Source organism: Lissotriton helveticus, chromosome 3_1, assembly GCF_964261635.1.
Source record: "Lissotriton helveticus chromosome 3_1, aLisHel1.1, whole genome shotgun sequence".
Lineage (NCBI taxonomy): Eukaryota > Metazoa > Chordata > Amphibia > Caudata > Salamandridae > Lissotriton > Lissotriton helveticus.
Genome location: NC_136061.1, coordinates 774,342,451 through 774,354,998, shown reverse-complemented (window position 1 = coordinate 774,354,998; position 12,548 = coordinate 774,342,451).

Genomic DNA, 12,548 nt, shown 5'->3' with positions numbered 1-12,548 from the left:
TTTGATTTTATCATTCTTCCAAAGATTTAAAATCTTGTTTTGCATGTAAATTTCTCAGTGCATTAAACGTGTCCCTCCTTTCATATAGCACTTAAGGCCATCTGCCTTTTCATTTTTAGTCACTATTATGGATAGTTTTTTACCAGTCCTGCCAGACCAATTATTAGCAATAAATGGATTAGGTGTTGACTCCACCGCAGAGGAATATGCCTCTCTCACCAGAACTTATTGGCTGTTTGAATGTTCCATATTCCCTTCGTTGCAGACAGTGTATGAGGGATTATTTTTTAAGTTTTTACGACAGCCTGCACTTTAAATTGTTTGCTCAGTGCTCGAAAGCCTTCTCTGGGTCCACAAGAGCCAAAGGCATGAACGGAATGTGTCAGAAGAGGGTAGAAGGGCAGCACTCAGCGATGAAATTGTTAGAAGACAGCACTCAGTGATGAAACATTTCTCTTCAGGATTTGTTTTCATCAGTGTTTAGGAACAAAAGGGTTAATAGGAGGAATATATGTCTAACGCCTTCTTTTCTGTGCCAAATGTACAACAATAACATGCGAAACAACAGCTTCTCACATAATACTGAGGTGTGCCAGCTACACTATAGCCTTTTAATTTGGCATTTCCTGAATTCCCGTCAGTTAAACTGTTGCAGAACAGAAGGCTGTGAGTAGAAAAATGATAGTACATGTAAGGCTCTCTGGTGCATATTTACAAGCCCCTATTGTTGGGATCTCAATGCTAGAATGTAGAATGTGACTTGTGGAATGTTGTTATTCAAAGTGGGAGTGGCAGTTTTACATGAGCCTGCTTGCCTGTCAGTCAATACTAAAGCTACTGGCAATAAATTTAAAATTAGAGTGGATTTACCTGTCTCCACATCATCTTTATATTGGTGATGAGCGGACCAACAGAGCCCCACATGTGCTCCTCCTGTGCATTTTTTAACCCTCTGCATCACGCGAGGTCACACAACGTGACCTCGTCAGCGGCCATATTGAATTTGTGATTTTTCCGAGTAGAAAGCAACCCGTCTCCAAGCATTACGGTGACAGGCACGCCTTGTTAAGCCTGTCATCAAATAATCCTAATGGTGACAGGCACACCTTTCCATACTGAATATACTGGCAATACATTTTAAATTTGAGTGGACTTACCTGTCTCCACATCATCTTTATATTGGTGATGAGTGGACAGACAGAGCCCCACATGTGCTCCTCCTGTGCATTTTCGGATCCTCTGCATCTGTCAATGGTATTTTCTCATCGTGCTGGAAGTGTTTCTGGACGTCTCCCTTCTTTGCTGGATTCCTGTGTTTGCTGACCTGACTCGCAGGCGTTCTGCACATTTTGAGTGCATCACCCGCGTTTTCATCACGTCTTGGAGTTTCGTTTTGCCATCCTGTTTTGTGAGCAGGGCACGAGCTGAGAGGGCTAGTACCGTACACTTTCCTTTGTGTTTCCTGGTCTAAGTGTGGATTTGGGACAACCGCAGTACCACTGGCGCGTGAGTACAGTCCCCGTTGAGAGGCTTGCACTTTCTGCCTGTTCGCGATTCCACGCTCTGTCTCTCACATCGTAAGACTTCATCACGCGAGGCCACATAACGTGACCTCGTCAGCGGCCATATTGAATTGGTGATTTGTCCAAGTGGAAAGCAACCCGTCTCCAAGCATTATGGTGACAGGCACACCTTGTTAAGCCTATCATCAAATAATCCTAACGGTGACAGGCACACCTTTGCATAAAATGTGCAACAAAATTTATGGGAACAGGCACACCTTATCAAGCCTTTCATTAAGTTTACACAACGGTGATAGGCACACCTTTACAAAACTATATAAATAGATACTTCTAGTACAGCCTGTAAAATGTATTTTACTCAACTAGATGTACTATTTTAACATTGCAGGCTCACAATCCATGCTACATACTATACTAAACACTAAATCGCAACCTTAACTGTTAATTTTATTATTTGTTTTCCCTTTTTATTTTCTTCTCTGTCATGTATCAAAGTATTGTACCTCCACCTTCGTTTTATGTCAGGTGCCAACAATGTTGGTGTTGACTGGGAATTGTGGAAATAAATTTTTGAGGCATACATTGCTGCTATTGATTGAAAAGACTTCACTTATGAAAAGAAATATGCCTTGCTGCGCCTTTGTTTAGGGTCAGAAGGTAGGAAAATCTTGAAAGATTACCACATCTGTCAAATTTGGGTGAAGGTGTTGTAGTGCATGATTATATATCTGTCATGAAGATGTTAGACATGATGTTCACACCACATAAAAATGTAGTGTTGGAGAGACATAAATGTTGTAAACAGCACCAATTGCCCGGAGAGCCAATTGAGACATATGTCGGTGCTTTAAGAGCATTGGCATCTACTTGTGAATACAAGGAGTTTGAAGAAGAGTTTATTAGGGATCAAATTGTTGAGTACACCAACAATAAAAAAATTCAAAAGACGTTGCTAACTACACCTAATCTCACCTTACACAAAGCTGTAGAATTAGCTGCAGGTATAGAGAGCACTGCTTCTTTCATGTCAAAAATGTCTTTTGTTGGTGATTCATCTAAAAATATGATTTGTGTCAGTGACAAAAAGAAGAAAAAAAAAGAAAACCAGAACATTAATATGTTACAGGTGTGGAAATGCAAATCATTTAGAGAATTCTACATCGTGCCCTGCACAGGATAAAGTATGTTCTGGATATAAAAATAAAGGGCATTTTGTGCAAGTATTCAGATCTAAATTTAAACCTAAAGCATCCTAATCTACACTCATAAGTAATGTGAGCCAACTCATCTGACACTAGTGATGAAAGTGAAATATTGTGCATAGATATTGTTCTCAATAATCCACCAAACAAATGTGAAGTCATGGAAGTGAATAGCAATTCCATTAAAAGGCCATATTGTCAGATTATTATCAATGACAAACCTATTAACATGGTGGCTGATTCTGGTTCCCCATTCACATTGCTAAGCATTGATGAGTGGAAAAATGTTAAGGATGTAAATTTGATAGAGTCATCCATTAAACCTTTAGCGTGAGGTGGTAAACCTATTGATGTTATCGGATAATTTAGAACAAATCTTTCTTTCAAGGGGAATAACACATCTGCTGTTTTATATGTTGCCAAACATGGTACTTCATTGTTTGGGTGGCTAGAACAATGTAATGGAGCATCATTCTGGACCCCAATAGTCCAGAGCAGGTACTGCTCAAGAAAGAATTGTTATGTATTAATCATGTACAAGGATCGGAGTGGGTATCCAAGTTTTCCAACTTTTTTTGGAAACTCTTGGGAAACTAGATGGGTCGCATTTGACTCAAATCTGGCGCTCAACCAATAGTACATAAGGTATAGAGGGTACCTCTTGCCATAATATCTGAATTACGGAAAGAACTGGACATGTTACAAAGTCAAGATATTATACAACCAATAGAGAGTTCAGAATGGTTGTCACCCGTAGTTTTGACAAGGAAGCCTAATGGCATTCTCAGAATGTGTGTTGATCTTAGGGACCTAAACGCCAACATATGGGTGGATCGTCATCCATTACCAAACATAACAGAAATGTTGACTTTAATCAAGGGTGCTGTCACGTCCCCGCTGCAGGCACCATGTATCGTAATTACACGCTGGACACAAGGTGGGTGTAAGCACGATTCTTTATTATCTTTATTATCTTTACGCTGTGCCCACACGTCCGTCCCCGTCTTCGTTCCCGTCCAGACTGTCCTCTTCCTGTCCCCTGACCGGATGTGGTGTCTGGTGACCTGGTCACCTCCCTCATGACCCACAGGGTCCTAGTGTCCTCGGTCCCTAGCGTCAGGTCACTACATCTCCCCCCATGTTGCAAACAAATGTTCATGGTGCTATTCTCCTGCTCAATGTCGTCGTGAGGAAAGAAAGAGAGAAAGAGAGAGAGAGAGAGAGAGAGAGAGAGAGAGAGAGAGATAGAGAGAGAGAGACAGTCTCGTCGACCCTTCTCCCTAGTCTCTGGTTCCTACTGTTTTCTACGTGTTCTCATTGTTCCTTTGTCGTCGTTTCCTGCCATCGTCCTTTCTTCTGCTTTTCAGTCGTCCTCCGTCTGCTCTCTTTCTGTCAGCCTCTCTTCGTGTTGATCGTTGTTCTCTGCCCTCCACTTTGCTTCTTGCTCCTCTCTTTCTACGGCCGCCCTTTGCTGTGCTCTTTTTTTCGCTCATTTTTCTTTCTTCGCTTCGCTTGCTATCGACATGTCCTTTTTTCTTTTTTGTATGTCATCGTTATCAGGCCCATCGTTTTAGCGGTGCTGTTGCTCATCAGGCATGGTCCAGGGGCATCGCCTTTTAGAACATGAATGTCCTCCTTCTTTATTTTGTCCTCGTACTTCAGTTCCTCTGTGAATTTTCCCAAATTCGTTACCTCTTTCTTTGCCCCCCAGGTGAACACTTTTACCTTGGACGCTCTCAGTGTCGGCTTCACTTCCATTTTCTCGTACTCTGATACACACATGACGTTGCATGTCGCACCACTGTCCAAAATAAAGTCTGCTTCGTGCGCTCCTACTCTTATCTTTGCATTGTCTGTCTTCCCTCGGCTGCTTTTGTCTGCTGGCTCTGTGTGTACTTCCGACATTTTGTATAGTCTTTGCACTTTCTCTTCTTCTTCTTCTTCGCTTGACCCTCGTGACATGCTTCTCCTTTCGTTGTCGACATACCTGACGTGTCTTGTTGTCGACTCCTGTTGTCTTCATGTTCTTTCCTTGTCGCCTCTGACTTGTGCACTATGGCACATACTGGCGTAATGATTTCTTCCACCACTTCTTCGGCACGTCTGGCCAAACGCTGGGCATGCGCCTCTGTGAGGAAATCCCAATCCGCACTGGAAACATGTTCCTTTGCGTGATCTCCTTTCCTTTTGTTCCCTCCAGTCATTCTTCCCTCGGCCTGTGCGATCTCTGTTTGTCGTGAAGTGTGCGTTTTCTATTTCAACGCTCTTCCCTCTTTCCATTTCCTTGGCGTGCTCCGTTGCTCTCGCCTCTGCTCTTGCCAGTGACAGGATGTTCTCCAACGACGTTGGCTCCTTGAGTATTCTTGCCCTAAATCCTGTGTCGCGATAGCCTTCTATGAGTCTTAGTCTTATTGCCTGCTCGTTATCGAATTTGTCGAACTCACAATGTGTCACTAATTTTCTCAATCTTGTCGCGAAGTCATCTAGTGTTTCGTCTGCTCGTTGACACGCAACCGTGAATGTGTATCGTTCGAAGTCAATGTTTCGTTGTGGGTCGAATTTGGCTGTTAGGCATTTTTTTAGTTGGTCATATGTTTTTGTTTCTTCAGTAGGCAGTGTCACCAGAAGTTCTTCGACGTCATCCCCTGCTAAGTTCAGCAGTAGCCCTCGTTTCTTTCCGTCTGCTACATCTGTATCTTCTACGTATCTTTCAAACCGTCTGATCCACTTCTCCCACCTTATTCCTGCCTGTGGCTCTGATAAGTTAAACGGTAGTGGGCTCCTGTATTGCGCGCTGGGCTTTGAGTCTGCCATCCTTTCCCTTTTCTAGGCTTTCCTTGTCTCTTTTAACCTTTTCTAGGCTTTCTCTGTCCTTTTCTTGTCTTTGATTCTTCTTCGTCTTCTGGTATTCTCCTTGTCTCTTCTAGCCTTTTCTAGGCTTTCTCTGTCCTTTTCTTGTCTTTGATTCTTCTTCGTCTTCTGTTATTCTCCTTGTCTCTTCTAGCCTTTTCTAGGCTGTCCTTGTCCTTTCCTCTTGTGTCCCTTTGGTGTCCTCTTTTCCTTGTCCTTTTCTTGTCTTTGCTTCTTCTTCTTCTTCTTCTTTTTTTTTTTTTTTTTTGGTGTTCTCCTTTTCTTTTAGCCTTTTCTAGGCTGCCCTTGTCCTCTCTTTGTCTCTTTTAGCCTTTTCTAGGCTTTCCTTGTCTCTTCTAGCCTTTTCTAGGCTTTCTCTGTCCTTTTTCTTTCCTTTTCTGCTTCTTTTTCTTTTTCACCTGACTCTGGAATGGCCGCCCTGTTTATTCCTATGGCCTTTTTTCTTTTGTCCTGTTTTTCAAAATGGCCGCTCTCTTCTCGCGAGATTTCGCAATTGAAATCTCGCTCGCCTGACCCTGCGATGGCCCCTTCATTGCTTCTATCTTTTCATTGGCTCTCCCCGCCTGACTGTCCAATGGCCGCCGAGATGTGTTCTTGCTCTCGCGAGATCTCCTATCTCGAGCGCGAGGACCTCGCGCTTTGATTTCTGGCACTCGCGCTGTGCCTCGAACGCTCCTTACCGCGTTCTGCTGTGGCTCCGATGGACGCTCTCGGGGTGGGCTCTCGTGTAGCTCCTTGCGTCCTTTTGGCCGGCCTCGATCACGCCCGTCGATGTCCTGCACGCGTGGCAGTTCTTCCACCTTCGTCGCCAGTTGTCACGTCCCCGCTGCAGGCACCATGTATCGTAATTACACGCTGGACACAAGGTGGGTGTAAGCACGATTCTTTATTATCTTTATTATCTTTACGCTGTCCCCACACGTCCGTCCCCGTCTTCGTTCCCGTCCAGACTGTCCTCTTCCTGTCCCCTGACCGGATGTGGTGTCTGGTGACCTGGTCACCTCCCTCATGACCCACAGGGTCCTAGTGTCCTCGGTCCCTAGCGTCAGGTCACTACAGGTGCATGCTGGTTTTTTACACTTGACATGAGTTCTGCATACAACCAAATTGTTTTGCATGAAGAGTCTCGGTATATGACTTCATTTGTCACACCTGAAGGGGCTTTTCAATTCAAGAGGATTTGTCTGGTCTTGCTTCTGTGTCTGCAGTTTTTCAACGGCTAATGGAGGTGTTGTTCAAAGATGTAGAGGAGATTCTTTGTTTTCAAGATGATGTGTTAGTGTTTGGTGATTCCAAAAACAATCATGACAGATGCCTTGCTCATGTTTTTAAGGTTTTTGAACAAAAGGGTGTAACACTCAGGGCGGATAAGTGCAAATTTGGAGTGTCCGAAGTCAGCTATTTAGGACCTAAGTTAACTTCAGAGGGTGTTGAACCCAAAGTTAATTTAGTCAGATCCATTGTTGAGGCCCCTGTGCCTCAAAGCAAGGATCAACTCAGATCATTTATTGGGTTGATGGAATATTATTCCAGGTTTATCTCTATTTGTGCTCAAATAACTCATGCCATGTGTAGTCTATTCAAAAAAATTGAAATATATGTGGGATTAATTTTGTGAGGAAGAGTTCAATGATGTGAAGAGGGTGATTGAAAACTCTATTCATCTAAAACCTGTTGACACTAAAGATCCCAGTATAGTTATCACAGATGCAATATGGTTTAGGAGCTGTGTTACTTCAAAGGAGGAGTGGGCAGGAAGATGTAATTGCTTTTGCCAGTCGCAGTCGCAGTCTCAAAGGTGCTGAGTCTTCGTTCTCTGTTGTGGAGCATGAGGCTTTAGCCTGTTGGCGGGGTGTGAACCACTGTCGACAATACTTGTGGGGTACAGAGTTCAGTACCTGTGTGGATCTTAAATCTTTGATCGACATGTTTACCAAGGAGCTGGCAGATCAACTCCCAGCATTGCTACGTGGCAGTACAGTGCAAGAGTATTGTTACAAAAAGGAATACATCCCTAGTATTAAGAACATAATGGCTGACTGTTTATCGAGACTTCCTGTGGAGAACAGAGAGGAGTATTTTGCCATTTCAGATGAGGATGATGTGGTAATTAGTGAAATATCTAATGTGTCAGAGTGCTATTTCTGAATCGGAGTTGATTGAAGCCTTAAATAGTGACTGCGCTCTAGGTAAGGTTATTAATATATTTGCGAGGGGTGTCCCAGAGAAAAATTGCAAGATGATTTTTTGGAAGCTTTCAGAAAAATGTACGTTACAGAATAGGGGTTGACCCAACGGTGCTGGGACCTGGGTAATTCAATGTTACATATAAAGGGGTCCAAGTTGCTGAAACTCTTTAACACAGAGACAAAAGTCAAAAATAATCAGAATCAAACTAATAACACTCTATTTCATGAGTGATGTTATTTATTCACATCCTCAGTCATAAACTTATTGTGTATAATTTTTTTTATTTATAGAACACATAATTGCCCAAAGTGAAGGCGTGGGTGAGAAGGGAAAGGGGCGAAAGGGGTATAGTGATTGGTGAGGATTGTGGTGGTATAGAGAAAGTTTACAGAAGTCACATGTGGTCACATAAATACATTTGTAAGTTGACATCACATGGGCATACTGGTATCGCCGTCAAATACTTCTTTTATGTGTGCTGCATTGTGCAGCACACATAAAAACAGCTAAACACCATGTATGATTGTTTATGTGCAGGAAGGTGTCCCTTCCTGAACACATACCATCATTTTAAAAATGACGAGTTACAACTCCTATGTGTGCTGCACAAAGCAGCACACATAGAAGCTACAAAACACCATTTAAGATTGTTCATGTAAAGGGACGCCGTCCTGCACATAAACAATCATTCCCCCAATGCAGGCATCCTTGCACTATGTTGCAAGGGTGCCTGCGTTGGCTCAAGGTAGCTGAAATTAGCGCCATCGCAGGGGGAAACACAGAGCTGCACTGTATTATTGTACATAAGGGACAGCCCTGTGTTTCAGAAGTGGTGGAGCCCGGCGTTAAGTCAAGAATGCTAATGCTGCACTCTGTTACTTCTTTGCAAGTATGCTTCTCTGTATATAAGACAGTATCAGATTCCAATCGATGTGAATCATCAGAGGCTAGGGATTGTCAGTGAACCAGAAAAACTCTGGGGCATATTTTCAAGCCCCTATCGCCAACAGAACAACACTTTTTTGACATTGTGGTGATGATACAGGCTTTGCCCTATTTACAAGGGAGTGTTAAGCCATTCAATGTGACTTAATGCTGCCTTCTAAATAAGGCACCCTTTTAAACTATACTTAGCGTGAAAGGGGTGGGCAATGAGTGTTGCGTAGGGCCTTCCACTGCAATACCCATTGATTTTGACGCTGCCATATATTTACCACAGTGGTATAAATATGAGGCAATGCCAAAATTAAGACCAGGGAAAACCTGGTCTTAACAGGGCATAATGAGGACAAATGCTTTATTTCTCCTTGTTTTTGCTGTTCACCAATCCTAGTAAGATTTAAGCAGAGCGAGATAGGATGCAGAGGTAGGGCACCATAGGGAAAGATAGTAGTTGGTGCCCGCGACTTTCCAGAAAAGAAATTCTTGGAGGTAGCAAAGCCAGCACACCAGTGCACGAACATGTCTGCTCCTGCTTCCCTCTGTGGTCCCTGGGTGGCCCTTAGCATATTTGGGGTAGTCTTCTTTAATAACGAATGGATGCTGGACATGGAGTTCCAGTGTATGGCCATCCATCTCGAAGATATGAATGGAAATGAGTCTCGTAGGGGAGAGTTAAACACTGGCATAGATTACCCATGTCAGGAAATATGAGATTCCAAGATATATAGTTACAAGTGGTTAAAACATAAGGGGCAGCCTCTAACTGTATGGAAACTTACACTGTAATCCTTGTGTTTCACAGGCAAAAGAACGACTCCACTATATAAGACAGTATCAGATTCCAATCGATGTGAATCATCAGAGGCTAGGGATTGTCAGTGAACCAGAAAAACTCTGGGGCATATTTTCAAGCCCCTATCGCCAACAGAACAACACTTTTTTGACATTGTGGTGATGATACAGGCTTTGCCCTATTTACAAGGGAGTGTTAAGCCATTCAATGTGACTTAATGCTGCCTTCTAAATAAGGCACCCTTTTAAACTATACTTAGCGTGAAAGGGGTGGGCAATGAGTGTTGCGTAGGGCCTTCCACTGCAATACCCATTGATTTTGACGCTGCCATATATTTACCACAGTGGTATAAATATGAGCCAATGCCAAAATTAAGACCAGGGAAAACCTGGTCTTAACAGGGCATAATGAGGACAAATGCTTTATTTCTCCTTGTTTTTGCTGTTCACCAATCCTAGTAAGATTTAAGCAGAGCGAGATAGGATGCAGAGGTGGGGCACCATAGGGAAAGATAGTAGTTGGTGCCCGAGACTTTCCAGAAAAGAAATTCTTGGAGGTAGCAAAGCCAGCACACCAGTGCACGAACATGCCTGCTCCCGCTTCCCTCTGTGGTCCCTGGGTGGCCCTTAGCATATTTGGGGTAGTCTTCTTTAATAACGAATGGATGCTGGACATGGAGTTCCAGTGTATGGCCATCCATCTCGAAGATATGAATGGAAATGAGTCTCGTAGGGAAGAGTTAAACACTGGCATAGATTACCCATGTCAGGAAATATGAGATTCCAAGATATATAGTTACACGTGGTTAAAACATAAAGGGCAGCCTCTAACTGTATGGAAACTTACACTGTAATCCTTGTGTTTCACAGGCAAAAGAACGACTCCACTCGGCACAAATGAGAATTGTGGCTCAATATTGCACATACCAGACATTCAATGTGGCAACTCCACACTGATGGGTACGTACTGGCAGTGTGGGGAGTTTGCCTACACCCAGCTTGTCCCTAGTTAGCATCGCCTGTGCTCCCTGGTCACCATACATACCTTTACCCTGGTCATTTCTGGAGAAGATCTGTCAGAGTTTTACCAGCATCTGCTAAGAAGAAAACTGCTCTGTTGCATCAGGCTTGAGAGAAAAGAACTGATTATTATTTTGACTGGGCTCAGTTTAAGGACATCCTGGAAGTATACAGACACACAGTTCAATGCGGGAGGATCCATACCCTTCTTCACTGTGCAGACAAAAGCAAACACCCATTGGTTGTAAATAACCAGATAGAAATTGATGAAAATGATCAACATTTCTGAGCTCGGCCTTAATGCAATCAAGGAAGAATGAAACCATCCGCCTCATGGTGATGCTACTTCGGTATTTGTTGAACATGATGACTACAATGGAGAGAGGGGCTGTGTGCCAAGATCAGTACGTCCTGTTACAAGTTTATCCTAGACAATTATATGAACATTGGGCTCTGACTCTTGCCATCCAAGCACAACATTGTTTACAAACCAACATGCGTAAGGAGTGAGGTGGCCCTGAGCAGGACTGGTACATCAGTTGGTACGCTTGGCTCCCCCTGTGGATAACAGAACTATGTACGTCATTGCTGTCTCTTCTCTTTTTTGTACTGTATTTGTGTTGTTTCCCAGAAATGGGGGATTCCTGTTTTAAAAACCCGGTCCTCAAATTGGGTAGAATGCAAGTAACTAGGGAAGTAGTACTAGTTAAAACTGGACCATGGCAAACCCTAATAATGTGACTGTCATGAATCATTAGGTAAATGATGTAGTTGAAAATTCCAATTGAGGGGGGAATGTTAATATTGATGTCAATGTCGCAATAATACAAGAGTGCATGAAAGCAAAATTGAGTCACCATTGAAATCACCCAATATGACCACCCCCTAAACCCCGAGAGAGATATACGTGGTCAGGCAGGCCCTTCGACCTAGGCCTGAGGCCACCGTTTAACAGATCACAGGTGGGGTGGCACATAACCAGCACAACAAAAGCACAAACAGGGAAAACCCAGAATAGTCCCACCGATAGGAGAAGACACCACAATGGTCCAGGGAGATTGGCCCCAGTAAAGCACACATAGCCGGCGGGGTGCACGTTCCCAAAACACCATAAAGTTAGATGCCACCTAAAGTTAGGAACGCTCAGCTAATCAGGACATAGAACACACAGTGATCATGTGCTCCCCATGCCGGACATTACCCACTGGTTCGCATTTGTCCGCACAAGGTCGAGAGCCACCTGCATTTGCTATCAGGTGGAAATAAGTTATGATTCCATGACTAGGCACACATTCCTCAACCTAAACCGGATCCCTGAGTTGTTTTATGACGCGCTAAAAATATATATATAAAGGCGCATCAAACAATTGTACTCAGATCCATTTCTGTATGCTGTACTCCCAGGCTCAGTGTTTCCTGAAAACCAACTGTTTCTTTTTTGCCAAACACCTCTTGTATTGTTTTTTTCAAGGTGAATTCATATTCGAGCAACAGCACCAAAGGTAAACTCCAACAGTTCCTCACATCAAACCCTCTTACAGGATCAATGTTGTACACGTCAGTTAAGTGGCATAACCAAATAAAGATATTGGAGGGGTGGAGTACACAGAAAGATGGCAAAGGAATGTGGGGCAGAAGGGGAAAAGGAAGAGAACGGGAAAGTAAGGGAAGAAAATAAATGCAATAAAAATGGCTAATCAGAACAGGAAGATTATCTGGAACACCGGGCAAAAGATGCAGAAAGCTCAGGAAGAAATAACATCTGTTGGATAAAGTAAGGGGAAGATAAATTGTTGGAAGACTGTCTATTCAAGACACAAGAACCAGAAGGATTATCAAACTTGTTTGCAATTGAAAGATCACCTTGAGTGCCAGTATCCCATCCCAGCCAGGTGCCAGGCCATGGCTGAGCATTACAAAGCTTCTGAATTACAGGGACCATGATGCCCTACTATGGAGTGCCCACGAGAAAAGACCCATTATATAATCCAAAATACTGCTATACACC